The sequence below is a fragment of the Camellia sinensis genome, chromosome 12 (genome assembly GCF_055761805.1).
Source record: "Camellia sinensis isolate YWXY chromosome 12, ASM5576180v1, whole genome shotgun sequence".
NCBI lineage: Eukaryota > Viridiplantae > Streptophyta > Magnoliopsida > Ericales > Theaceae > Camellia > Camellia sinensis.
This window is the reverse complement of record NC_138972.1, coordinates 86997539-87013416: the sequence shown is the minus strand read 5'-3', so window position 1 is coordinate 87013416 and position 15878 is coordinate 86997539.

Sequence of the window (15878 nt, the reverse complement as noted above, 5' to 3'; positions counted from 1 at the left end):
AAGTTTTGTAAATATGATTTGAGAGAATGAGTTGTATTTTGAGTTTGTGAGTTGTAGAATTATGATTTGAGTGTAGAAAATTTGTTTGGTAATGGTTTTTGAATAGAGTGTTGAATTGAGTTTTGAAAGTTTGATGTGACATGTGAAATAAGAAAATTTCTTTGATGATAAGTATTCAAAATAGTTTTCAAAACTTAATTCAACCTATAATTGATAATCAAACACACAACTCATATATCGATATCCGTATTTTTGATCAACAATCATAACCAAACTATTTTTAAAATGCTCAAATAAAAAAATGATTTTTTTTTCAATTAATTGTTTTTAAGTAATTTTTTTGAATAATTTTTTTTTCAATTAATTTTTTTTTTAAAATAACTTCTATGTCAATTATTTTGTGTAAATTAATTTTTCTGTCAATTAATTTTTTAGGTCTGTACAAACATTTTGTACAATACGTTTCTAATATTTTTCAAAAAATTTGTTGAAGTCAACAACTTTGGAGATTACATATTGATAAAAATTAACAAAAATCAGTGTGTTTAATATTTTTAAATACAAACCAAAACGTAAACGTTACCAATCATTATCAACATTTTTTCATTTATTAAATTTTATTAATTTAATAAAAAAATCGTTTCTTTTTGTTGGTGCATTATTGTCACCTAACTCTCATCCACCCGTGAAGGTCATATAATCGGGGGCAAGAGTGATATTTGTATACAAAATGACCAATTCAACCATTTTGATTTGAATGGAAGGTTGTTATGCAAGAACAAAATGAAAAGGGTAATATTGTAATTTTGCTCATCCAATAGACCCACAGCATGTCAGTTCATCACTGTACGATAAAGGAAAAGAAAGAATAAGCCAAAAATCTGCAAACATAGTCAATAATCAGTATACGAAAAAAATTAAAAATAAGTAAGGAAAAAAATAATAATAATCAGTAAGAAATGAAAAGTAAATAAGAAAAAAAATAAAAAAAACCCCTTCTAGACCTTCTGAACCTGAGCCTTTATATAAGTCAGTATCTCTACATTCGTTTAACCACACCATCTTCACCATCTCATTCCAACAACTTCAGCAACTCCTTCACCTTATAATATTGACTACATTCAATCTACATATCCGTGTGAAGGAAGAGAGAAGAGGTTAGTTTGAAGCATAGTTCATATTCTTGATAGCTTCAGAGCTGAGTTGCAGGAAGGCGAAGAATCCACCATACGAGAAAACCTGCCGGTCATCCGGTTTCAACCACCAGTTCACCTTCTGCGCTCAATTTCGCTATCTGTTGGTTGCTTTTTAGCAGAGGTTCAGTTTGCTTATTTGTTCCTTGTTTTTTCACACCAACATCATACATTTTACTATACATTTTTCTTAACTTTTGCAATCATCATGCCGAGAACAAAAAGAGAGAGACCCAAACATGGCGAAACCTCTAATCCTATACAATGTCAACCACAACAACAACATCATCGTTATCCAACTGTTGATTTTCTCACATATAATCACAAACAAGCGTAAATCTACCAATTTTGCTAATCGACCAATTGTTACGGGGAAAAAGGTAAATCTACCTTCTCAATATGATCCACTGTTGCTGGGCAGACTGGATACGATGGGATGGTTACCTTTAACTAATTTACCACATAAGGTATATCCCCGTCTTGTATATTTATTTTACCTTCACTTGACATCTGTTAAGGGACAAGTGGAACAGTTCAGTCTGACCTCTTGTGTGAAAGGGGAAGTAATCACACTCAACCCCCGCACTTTCGTACAAATTATTGGAGTTGAAACAGGAGATTTACAATACCATTTTCAAACTGAGGCTTAGTTAGCTAACATTGTTGGTGATCTAACTGAGGTTTATACCACAATTTGTGAGAGCCGATTCACCGGCACTAATTTACAAGCAAGATATTTAAAACTCCACCTTTGTATTCTTCATCGATGGATATTTGAAAATGTCACTCCCAAAAAAGGACATTTTGATCCTGTTCTATGTTTTAATGTTTATTTGTTATATTATTTGGAAATTGGACAAAAATTAGATTTAAGCTACGTATTACTGAAAGAAATGATGGTTGCAAAACTTGGTACTCTCAGTGGCCAGTCACTACCTTTTGGAGCTTTGTTAACCAAAATTTTCAAAGTGCATCATGTCAACCTTGAAGGTGAAATAGATGTGAGAATCACTTCACTAATTTCTGAGTACACACTGACCCGAGCTGGTGGTGCTGAAAACTTACTAGGCTCTATTAATTTTGAAAATAAACCAATACCTAATGAGGAAGAACCCAATGACAATGCCATGCCACCAAATGAACAACCTCAATACTGGACTGATTATTTAGCGTTGAACAAGAACGGTACAATCAGGGCCTACAATGGGAACAACAAATGGCTAATCAGGTCAATACATTGGGTACTCGGTTCGATAAATTTGCCGCCACTCAGAACTCACTAATTCAACAATTTGGTGAGTTCCGTGTAGACTCAAGGAGACGTGATGAAGTGATAAGGAACCGCATTGATCAGATTGACCATCGAGTCACTCAGGTGTACTATCACTACTTCCCTCCACCTCTACCACCACCTGACAATGATGCTTAACTTGTTTCGATGAGCATTTAAGTGGTTCACACATGCTGTGGTTATATTTTGTTTTCTTATTTTGTTGTGGTTATTTTGTTTTCTCATTTTGTTGTGGTAATTTTATATTCTCATTTTGTTGTAATCTTTTGTATTGACGTAATGAATCGTAAATTTTTTTTCTGCACTGTAAAATTAACCAGTGACAATTTTATAACAATTTGTGAGTTATATTATGAAATTAAAAAAAAATTCGTACAAAAATTAATAAAAAGAAATTAAAATTAATAACAAAGCCTTCATTTCAATAAAATGAAAAAATTAAAATTAAAAAAGTCTACGAATTAATAAAAAAACCATTATTTTAATAAAATGAAAAAAACAAATTAAAAAAAAAATAATCGGCTCAAATGAAATAAAACAAGTTAAAAATTAATAATTATACTTTTTTTTAATAAAAAGGAAATAAAAATTAATAAAAACTTATTTGGTATAATATCTGAAAATAACAAAACCATTATGTTAACATGAACAAAAAAAAAAATTAATAAAAAGAAATTAAAATTAATAACAAAGCCTTCAAATTGTTTTAAAATGAGAAAAGTAAATTAATAAAAATGTCTACAAATTAATTATAAAATATTTAAATCAATAACAAAACCATTATTTTAATAAAATGAAAAAAACAAGTTAAGAAAAAAAATAAATAAAAAAAGTTAAAAATTAATAATTATACATTTTCTTTAATGAAAAGGAAAAAAAAATTAATAAAAACTTGTTTGGTATAATATCTGAAAATAACAAAACCATTATGTTAGCATGAACAAAAAAACAATCAATAAAAAGAAATTAAAATTAATAATAAAGCCTTCAAATTGTTTTAAAATGAGAAAAGTAAATTAATAAAAATATGTCGTCTACAAATTAATTTTAAAAAATTTAAATTAATAACAAAACCATTATTTTAATGAATGAAAAAAACAAATTAAGAAAAAAAATTCGGCTAAAATGAAATAAAAAAAGTTAAAAATTAGTAATTATACATTTTCTTTAATAAGAAGGAAAAAAATAATAATAATAGCTTGTTTGGTATTGTAACAACCCCTATCCATAATTAGCCACTAATCCGTAATTAATGATGTTAACGAGAGGATTCAAATAGATTATGGGTTTATTATGTGATTTTCATGATATTTGGCTTTCTATCTGTTACTTATAAAAATATCTGTTTGGAATTCCACTTTAATATGTAAATTGAAAGCCTTATCGGCACCCGAAAACGAAATTGACTACACCGATATGTTATTTGGAATTTTTAGAACCATATGGCAAGTTTTATTAAAAATTGATTCAGAATGATTAATTAAGTCGCGTTTGGCAAGCCTTATATTCTAATTAATGTGTTTTAGCACCATAAGCTTATATGAGCCTAATAAGCTCATTTGAACTCATTTGTTTCATCTCCCTTGAGTGGAAAAATCTGGTGAGACATTTTGGAGAGAGAAGGAGCACATTCTAGAGAGAGGAAGGAAGAGATTGAAGGTTTTGTGTTGAATTGATCAAAGATTGTGCCAGAACAAGAGTAATTCAAGACTCTAGGTAAGATTACAACCTCTAGATTGTGTAACTAAGTCATTTAGCGTGAAATTTCTTCAAGATTATGAGTTTGATGTGTATATTGAGCTTAGAATAGAGATTTGAGTTACAATTCATGCATGCATGTACATTTTCTCACAAATTGAGCATGAACTCCATGAATCTTCTCTTGCATGTTTGAAATCCATCTTCATTTTGGGAAATCATCAAGTTTCAAGTTGTTTTGTGGTGTTTAATCATGTTTTGAGAAGTTTGATACAAGAAAAATTCATGCATATTGTGTTCATGAACATTCATCATGTTTTAAGTTGAAATTGTGAGTTTTTAACAAACCCTTGGGCCATGATTTTATGAAATGATCCTAAATTCTTCATGTTTTACAAGTTTACTATGTTATCTCAAGTTTTGGGGCCCAAGAGATGTGTTTTGAAGGTTGGAATTCGAGTTTTGAGCTTAGAGGTGCAATATGGAAATTCCAGAATTTGCATCTACGCTCGAGCGTGGGAGTTCACGCTCGAGCGACCACTCTGAGTGCGTGCACTCCGCTCAAGCGACCAAAGGTCCGCTCGAGCGTGAATTTCAAGCTCCCAGAAGTTTCGTGTCTTTTATAGATCGCTCGAGCGAGGGAATGTGCGCTCGAGCGACCATTCACATTTTGCATGTCCGCTCGAGCGAGGAAAGCTACGCTCGAGCGTGGACCTTATTTTCAGAAAATTTACCAAGTGTTCCAAGGCATGTTTTGGCATCCTCATTGCATCTTAGGCATTCCTAAGCCTTAATTAAGCCATAGTAATGAGGTTATTAATTAGAAGCACACTAAGGAAAGAATGTACTAAGTTTCGAGACTGCAAGTATGTGTGTGTTAGGCAATGTGATAAGAAAGAATAAGAACCAATGTAATGTAAGCTAAGCCTTAATAGCCACTAGAATGTGTAATGATAAGACATGCTTGTGTTATGTATTTTGTGATTGTAGGTCAAGACTTGAGGATTGATTGACCGCTTACTGGAACCACTGTGAGTAACATTTCTGTAAAGATATATTGATATGAATTATGTTCCAAATGAAATGTGATAAGTTATGATTTCTGAAATGATATCTGTTTACGTGAACGAATATCCCAAGTTTGAAATCTATTATGGCATCCGTAGATAGTCCCAAGTCATGGGGGACGGCATGAAAATGCGGGTCCATGACATACAAGTTTACGAGATCTCGTTAGCCACTTCACTGTGGTGATATGTGTTTAATCGGTATCTGGAACCGATTACTCTAGTCGAAAGACATTCTGTGATGTGTTCTATGGGATGTACAATTATTATGTTCTGATATGAGAATGATTATGCTCTGATCTGTTTTCGGCTTATGATATATTCGGATTTCGTTCACTAAACCCTTTACCTTAATGCTATTCATTGGGCTTTAGCTCATTGTGTGTATATATATGTATAGGTGAGCATTCTGGTGCCCGAGCCTGAAGGCTTTTGTCTGGATCTGTGTTCTGTTGTCAGCCAACCATTGTGCCTCACGTGGAGGTTCCCGAAGTGTCCTGTGTTTAAGCTCTGTGGTTTCTATTTATGTAAGATTTGATTTAATATCGTTGGCTGTACTTAAAATACTGTAATGTGTGTGGGTATAACGTATGGTTGACTACCGGTTATGTATGTAAAGTTTTAAATATTCTGTTTCATATAAGTCAGCACAGCTCATTGGACAACTATATTTATGTATTTGCTTCCGCTAGCCCCTTAATTTTGTTAGTCTGTTCAGATGCCTTCGGTAATCCAAGGATTACTGGCCGGTTACGATGCTAAACCTATAGGGGCGGGTTTAGGTCGTGACAGGTATAATATCTGAAAATAACAAAACCATTATGTTAACATGAACAAAAAAACAATAAATAAAAAGAAATTAAAATTAATAACAAAGCCTTCAAATTGTTTTAAAATGAGAAAAGTAAATTAATAAAAATATGTCGTCTACAAATTAATTTTAAAAAATTTAAATTAATAACAAAACCATTATTTTAATGAAATGAAAAAAACAAATTAAGAAAAAAAATTCGGCTAAAATGAAATAAAAAAAAGTTAAAAATTAGTAATTATACATTTTCTTTAATAAGAAGGAAAAAAAAGATTAATAAAAACTTGTTTGGTATAAAAATTACTAACAAAACCATTATGTTAATAACATGAACAAAAAAAAAATTAATAAAAAGACATTTAAATTAATAACAAAGCCAAAATTTCAATAAAATGAAAAAAAATAAAGTAATAAAAATGTCGCCTACAAATTAATAAAAAAATTAAAATTAATAACAAATCTATTCATGGCCAACAATTTTTTTTTTAATAAAAAGTTAATGAACATCATAAATTGAATGAATATCATAAACTACAATTTTTGCATGTATCATTCAACCATCAAATTCAATAAAGTGTTTGACCCTGCATATTATACATTGCATCAACAACATATTTAAGTGTCATCATTAACGTAATAACATTTTGTTGATTGACCATGTGATGATCTTTGTGTTCCCTTTCCTTTAATTTCCATTTAACCCAATCGTTGTCCTCATTGTTAATTATCCTACAAAAAGAGAAAAGAAGTCATTAAATTCATAGTTACGTAAAGTGGGCGAAGCTATGTAATAAAGGTGTCATAATGATTGAAACTAGTAAAATAATTATACATTTAAAACCATTAGTCACTACGATATTCACTTGCCTTGTTCACATCACAAATCTATCCATGGCCAACATGATTTTGCCACATAGCAGTAGCAATTGCATCCCCAAAGTTAGATTAGTATGTCAACCCATGTTGTGACATGTCAACATAGTTAGTTGGGTCTCCAACAAGCCCATCTGCTTCCGCTTCTGTCGCTATTTCATTATCAGCTTCCATGAAGAATAGGTCTATATCTGCATGCAAACGGATCCATTTGTGCAGTACACAACATGCAATCACGAGAGGGCCTTGTCTTGTAGACTTGTAATTTGGCATGGACCACAATATTGGGAATCACTTCTTCAGAACACCAAATGTTCTTTCTATGACATTGCATAACGACGAATGTCGATGGTTAAACAATTCCTTAGATCCTGAATAATGATAGCCATGAACCTCTTGCAAGTGATAGCGTTGGGAACGAAATGGGGCAAGAAATCCAAGCATGTTCGTGAAACCAGCATCCACTAAATAATACTTGCCTACATGTAAAAAATGAATGCACTGTTCTGTTAAACAGATGTACAAAAAAATAATTCTGAAAAGTGTACCATATGTTATTTCGTGGCACTCACCATTGGGTGGGTGTGGGAACTGTAGATCAGCTCTTGTAATAGAGTCAACTAAAATAGCGTTGTCATGAGCGTTACCTTCCCATCCAAAATTAATAAATATGAACAACATGTCGAACTCGCAAGCTGTGAGTACATTTTACGATACCATAGATTTGCAACCGCGGAATGTATTTTGTCTTGAAGCAGGGACCCATGCATCCACCAATGTGCCGTCGATAACACCGACACAATCCTAATTGAAAAATATTTGTTTGACATTAAAAGCGAAACAAACTTGGATATTACTTTTATAACAGGAGAAAAAAAATATATCGTCCCTTATTGTTATTTAAAACTTACAGGACAATCATTAAATTCATACCTTGAACCAGGGAAAAAACCTCCTGTTATTTAAAATTTTTGCCAGTATCTCGTCTTGGTTACGTGGTTTGATAACCGTTGATGCAAGCTTGCATAATGCCCGCATAACAATTTTGATGTGCCGACAAATTGTTTCCGTGGAGTGTTGAAATCTATCTGCTAGTAGTCGATGGCGATCATTTTGTGCAAAAGTGTATAAAAAAATTCCAAGCGATTCCTCGACACTGATATGCATATGTTCAGTATCGATAAAGCCATTTTAGAGTAAGGTGTCTTTCAATAAAATGAATGTTTGTGCATCCATTCGCATAATGCCCATCATTGTTTCTGGATGGCCATTTAATAAGCTAAAGATGTAATCATCACCTTTGAATGGACAAGTTCGCTGCGGTCGGCAACTACTTGACGCGTTGATATGGTCATGCATAAAAGCAATCATCAAAAAATCCATAAAATCTTCAATAACCTCATCCTCCTCTGATGAGATCTCCATTGCATTGTTTTCTGTGTCGGATGACATATTGTTTCATCTACATCACAGTAAAAGCATAATTATAAAATAATATTTGACAATATGCTAACGCTTACCATTATTGGTGAAACTGAATTAAAAAGCGGCTACATGAATAGTCGGCCTTAGTCATTTACCAGCATCCACTAAAATATATACGAGAAGAAAATTTGTTTAATATGTAGTCATCTTAACACAACATATTGATGTAAAACAAAAACTACTTAAAAGTTCAATAAAATTAAACATACGAAGATGGAAAAGAAAGAGCATCTCATGGGATGAAAAAAAATGATAAAAAAAAAAATCAAGAATCATCAAATCATCTTGCAGAACGGCAAGGAGATTCGCTAACACAATCAAAACACAACTTCTCACTTCACTACAAAGCGAGGATCATAGCTAGGCGCATATGGGTAGGAGTACACATAAAAAACCTTCGTCATTCCTTGTCTTTAAATAGTGTTAGTGCCCTAACGTACTGCACCGGTGGTATGTCCCCAAGCTCTAGAAATGCATCTTGACATGCATCAAGGGAATACTCATCACCACCTGCACTTACAGCCTCTGTCTCATTTGATCGTGCACATGAATGTTCTGTTTTTGCCTATACGTAGGATGTGAAAGCTGTGCACACATCATCGAACCCACTTGATCGTGACTTTTTCGAATGACCACTGTCAGACTGGCTGCTTGTAGGGTCTCTCTTGTGACTTTTGTCATTCGCTGGATCCATGTACTCATCGTCGAATAAGTCAACAGGAATGGCTTCAGCAACATTACTCCCACCAACTTTAGGGTTCCAAAATTTATTTAGCATTTCATCTTCTTCATCTGAGCCAAGGGCTCCTTGTGTGGATACATGAGACAACGCCCCTGTGGCACAACAATTTTCAATAATTTCTGTCATTTCTTGAAAATACTCAAATCCTTTTGTCCTAAACTTCTTTACATTTTTGGTAGCCTACAACAATTGAAAATATTGAATTAAGCATACTGTATGTGTGATGAAATGTTAAAAAAAAGAATTTGAAAATGGTACAGGTTAATGAAAAACCTTATCCCAAAATTCATCGGGTGCAACAACAGTGCCTACAATGGGATCCCATCCCAGACCAGTCTGTGCCTACAGTCGCTTAAATGTCTGGTAATCAGCTTTTAATCGCTGATATTTTTGTCGCACCTGCTTTGCTGTATACCGAAATCCATACAGATTGTGCAAGTGATTTGCAAATTGATTCCAATGCCTAATTGTCCACACAATAGTACGGCCCGTTGTTTGATTTTTTTTAACCTCTTCTCTTAACATGTTTATTAATTTAATTTCAATTTTGGGAGTCCACATTTTTGTATCCTGATTGTCATCGGAATTGTTTCCATCCATCTATAAACATACAATTTATATTTAAACTACTCTGGAGTGGATATAAAAAAATAACAGAGCAAAAACCAATTACAATTATTTATGTAGGAACCAAAATTAATATTTATTTGAACTTGGTAAATAATGTTAGGAAAAGCATATGGTTTGAAGGACAACACGGATAAAAATAAATAAAACCACATAACGTTAGTGTTTACTTCAACTTGTCAAATAATGTTAGGAGAAGTAGATGATTTGAAGGGCAACACAGAGAGAAAATAAAAACACGTAACATTAATGTTTATTTGAACTGTAGGAAAGACAGATGATTTGAAGGTCAAAACATAGACAAAACAAAAATCACATAACATTGTCTGTAAAAAGTTTGTGAGCAAGTTTACACAGTAAAAAAATAACCACAAATAAGCAGAAGAAGAAGAAGGCCACAAGAAGAAATAAACAGAAGAGCAGAAAAAGAGAAGAAGAAGAAGAACAGAAGAAGAGTTAAAGAGAAGGATGAGCAGGGAGGTCGACCGGCCGGTCGACCAGCCGGATGACTCGGGGGACGACCAGCTCAGCTTCAACCGTTCAAAGAGTTCAAACAAATCAGAAACTATCTCTATACTCGTTTGGACTTCTCAAAAATCATTTCAGAACTCATTTGCACATAACAGATGATTGAAGGATATACTTACCAGATTAGTGGGAGTTGAATAGTTATCACCGGTGATGGAGTGGGTATCATGACTGAATGTGCGACTCTTTGGTAGTCTTTTGATTCGACAATAGGTTTGATAAATTTGACTTGAGACAAAAAAAATTGGGAATAAAATTAGGGATATTTTTTTCAAATCAGTGACCTGTAAGAAAATATGTGAAATAAATTTGTGATTTATTTGACCTTGGTGTCGTCGTTATTTGGTTGCCCGTAGAATGAATCTTCCACAACGCACAAATTGTAACTCACTTGATTTGTGGGAGATGGTATGAGTAGGGAACGAGTTCATAGGATTCATGATTTATAAATGGTCTGAGTTCTCTATGAACACAACCCGTGACGAATCTTCAGTCATGATCTTTGAAATAGAGAAAGATGAGTAGATCAGTTCACGTGAACCTTTTCAGAGACGATGAACATTGAAGCTTTTCAGAAAGGAAGAGGAAGAAGGCTGAAGATGTTGAAAGTGGAGAAATGAATCACAAAGCTACCAAATGGGTTTTCAAATTGTAGTTTGAATTATAAAGTGGAATTCTATTTTGAAAGTGGTATCCAAACATGAAGCGGGAGTGATAGGGTAGAAATGTAGTTTCAAAACACATCCAAACAGAGCCTTTATGTTTGTGGTAAGTAACACAAAATCGAATGCGTGCAGCCTACGATTAGAGATGTGGTTGAAGATGTACATGACAGGTACTTGGCGGTCTGTGCCCTTCATGCCCTCAAAGCTAAATATATTCAATTTCCAATCCACTTAGATAACAATTGGACACTAATGGTTTATGACACCGAAGAGGGCTTTTGGATACATTACAACTCAATGAAACCAAGACGTGGGAGGGAAAACAAACATTACTGGGAAACATCGTTGTTGGTTAGTAAATGTGAATTAGTTAATTTCACTAGTCTTTGTATTTTATATTTAACAACAATACTAATTACTTGGTAATATAAATTTGACAATAATGTAGAAGTGATACTTTGAGGATTACATAAGGTAGAGACTGAAGGTTGGAGCAGTTGAAATGCAAGATTTGGTTAAGGAACTTTTAGTGGTTGATTATTGTCCGCAACAAAAAGCAGACTCGCAAGTGTGAATTATGTTTATTTGCAATGAATGTCGTTGATGTTTCCATAACGTATTTACTAATGTTTAAAATATTCTTGATAGGGTTGATTGTGGAATTATAGTATGCTTCATTATGAAGTAACTTGTGTGTCACCTAAATGTGGACAAGTCAATGGAAGGGAAGAGCTGCAAGACGATGCGAGCCGATATGGTGAAGTCATTTGTGAGCGATCCAAAAAGGTCATTTGTTGATAACAGTTGACAATCGGAACAATCTTCCAACGGTGCCAAGTGGGTGCATCGTTTTTTTTTTTTTTTTGTCTAAATTCACGTTTACTTAGTTTTTGAATGGCACAGTACGTTTGACATCAAAACAAATTTTGTTGTTATCATGTTTTTGGATGTTTTGGGTAGCATTGTCAATTCGGTTTGAGGATTCGTACATTTTTGTTGGGAATATGTTAAAATGTTTCATTCATAATTTTTTGTGTGCACTTATTTGCTGCAATAAGGCGGTTTGTCTCAGTTAGTAATGTGAGTAGGAATGTTAATGTCAGTACGAATCTTGATTGTCTAATTTTTTAGTTTTGACATTCATGTTGTGTATCAATGGTGGATTGTTCTGACCAAATTTGACTTCCTATCTCTAATACCCAAATTGTGAATGTGAATGTATTTGAGTGTTTGTTACTTGTCAAAGGGAGTTGAAAAATACAACTAACACAATTGAGGATTGATGATCTGACATTTGAATAGTATAATACGAGATTTGTCTTTGATTTTTTGTAAAGCACATTATACGAGTTAATTTGTTATCTAGGTTGTCTAAATTTCATTCATGTTACGTGTCAATGGTGGATTGTTCTAACCAATTTTGACTTTCCATGTCTACTACCCAGATTGTGAGTGTGATTATATTAGAATGTTTCTTACTTGTCACAGGGTGTTAAGGGTAGTGGGTTTTGTTGGGCAGATTTGGTTCATATTTCAAATATCAAATGTCACATTGTCTTTAAATGTGTCACATTTTCAAATTGTCATATACCCAGTATATGTGTTGTCACATTAATGTTGGGGGTGTGTCATACATCAATCGTTGCACCTCACATTTTCGTTTATACTGTTGTATTGTTCGATAAATCGACATGTGTACCGTTATTTTATATGTTGTTATATCATGCTTGACATTGTTGGTATATGTCAATTTGCGTATTGTCTTATATTATATGGTGTCTCATTCGTGTTCGTAGTGTGCTATATGTCACCCCTCATGTAGCACATTATCGTTCATATGGTCATACTGTTCAATGATACTAAGGTTTGTTTGGCGAATCACATTTTTAGTTTTTTTCTAAAAAATATTATAGTTAAAATCACATTTGTTTGAAAACGATGTTCGTTTTTTTTGCTAAAAATTACAATTCCAACAATTCCCAAGACTAGAAATTCTAATTTTTTTAAAAAACTTTGTAAACAATATTGTTTTGTGAATTCTAAATGATTTGATTCGATTAACAATTTATTCCCACTGTTGAAGTATATAGTGAACCCAATTTTTATAAACAAAAATGGTGATCCAACTGAACAATAAATGGCATATGTCACATTAGGTACATTTACGTTAAGCACTTTGGTGGCACATTTGTGAACGTATTTTGAAATGTGGGTATGTTATTATGTGATTGGTTTGTGAAATATGTGGTCATGTAATTTCCATTACAACGTCAATTGTGTCATGCGTGACGAATAGTGCAACTTCAGGTGGTGGTTTGTGGTTTGTGTAGATTTGGTTCATGTATCAAATGACATATGTCACATTGGCAAAACATATACTTTTCAAATGGTAAATGTGCTTTGTCAATTTAATTTTTAAAGGATATGCTGTAAATTAAGATTGACGAACCGATTGTGAGATCACCTATGTCACACCGACATAACAACACCAACGTGACATGGCTTCAAAAACTATGGATTATCACATAGAAGGCCAGTGTGCAACGCACTACGCAAACGTGTATTGCTGGTTTCAAAAATACAATTTCATGAAGCATAACATAAACATATAACATTAATATATGAATGAAAGTGGTGTGAAGGACAACACCAGCTAAACTGTCACATGTCAACAATGTGTTGACTTATTAAAATTTGTCATCATTGTGTTTCGCTACATTCTACTACGATAATACGATGCTGATAATCAAAAGTGATTATAAAACTTTGCCGCTAAGTGTCCATTACTATATTGTTCTTTACATGTCTTTCGGCTGTGACTCCTCAAACGGCTACATCGCATGCATCTGATCTGACTTAGTTTCTCTGCCCGAGATGGTAACTGATTCTTCTTCAGTCACTCTAGAGGACATTTAACTACCGATGGATATATGATGAAATCATCTTCCAAAAAATGACGGTTTGTCAATTGTTGGTATTGGCTAAATGTATCTGAAATAAACAGTTTTGTACTGATCGATGGTGAAAAATGGTTCAACACATATACTAAAATCCCTTCCATTATTCTATATTGCAACCACCGCATGTGCACATGGGAATCTATTCAATTGCCACTGGAAACATGAACATGAACGCTTGCCAATGTCTACCAACACCGTTGGAAATGAATGGACCTCATATATGTCTTCATTTGCCTGGCTAACAATCCACGTGCAACCACTAGAGTATGCCTCCCTTATGCGGCTTTCCAATTTTGGACAAAGTAAGCCATTCCAATTAGTAACCAATAATTTATGCTCTGCCCTCATTGTCATTATTTGATTTCTGATAATATCAACCAACTTAGTGATTGGGTAATTATGGGCATCAAGTATGCACTTATTGAATGACTTTGAAGCGTTGGAGGTCATCTTCTCATAGCATTTGCCCCTGTCAACATTTTGAAAACAACATGACGATGTTACCAAATATTGGATATTTTCAAATGTAAATTGGGTTTACAGTGTAAAATATGTACTGACAAGCAAATGCAAGTAGTACATGTAAATATCATACAAACCTGAAAAATGCGTTGACTCAGTGGTTTGGTGGCATATCTTCCAAAAAATTATTTATCCTAGATCATCCTAATCCTTTTAGCTTGGCAAAATGGTGCTGAAACGAAGCCTCGGTTGGAGCGTATGCACATTTACGCAACTTGGCCATTAAACCAAAACGGATACAGTTGTCAACCCACCATTATTTGTCCCTCAAATTTGCTTGAAAATGTTACAAACAGTACACATGATGTGCAGATGGAAATACAGTAGGCAAGGGTTCGAGCAACCTAGCATTCCGATTAGATACGAAAGTTAATGTTCAATCACTTTTGACAACGTTAGCGAGTTGCTGTAAAAACCAAGTCCAATTTGCAGTCGTTTTCGAGTCAACGATAGCGAAAGCTAATAGGAATAAACCTGGGAGTTATGACAAGTGTTAAGTTAGATGTGTAATGGGTTCAACAATATTTACATTCACATTAAGAATTGCTCACATTTGAATCCGCAACATGGGCAATGGTAAAAAAATAACATTAATTTAGAAACACATTTTCCATGGAAATTCCCCCACCGCTGTAGTGGAATACTAATCAAGTGTTTAGTGGCCACGTAACGCATTACTATATAAAATACTGCAGTAATTATAATAAGACATGTACCTTTATTACCATCCTTCCCCGTCATTGTGAGCAAATTGCCTTTAAATATTCCTTTCAAGAATGTGCCATCAAGGAACAATAATGGGCAGATATGGTTGAATCTATCAATGTAAGCTTTGAATGATATGAAGAACCGCTAAAATCGGCCGGTTGACTGCTCGAAATCCAAGTTCACATAACTCCCATGATTGTATTGCATAACTACATCAGCATACCACCTAAGTTGATCGAATGAAACATAATAGTCACCATACACTTCGCCTTTTGCCTTCTCTACACCTAACCAGACTATGTGGTAACTAACAGTCAATCCGTACTCTTTTTTAGGTCAAACACGACATCAGTGGGACATGTAAGTGACTTGTCACGCACCCGATCACCAAAAACATTGCAAACCAATTCAGAGTTAATTCTACTATTCTTCCCAGTGCGAACAACAACACCACAATTATGCAAGTTGTTCAACCTCTTCAAGTAAAAGCATCCATTGCATGTTTGAACCCTTCCATATATCAACCATGTACACCCTTTTTGCTTTCACAACGTGCACACAACCGTGACCCACACTGAATCATTTTTAATGAATTTGTAGTCAAACCCACACTCAATAGCATATTTGGATAGGACCAAACGGAATGCAGCAACACCCCCTTCGAAATATTGGCCTACGTGACTAATACCATGTGACCAATCAACTGTC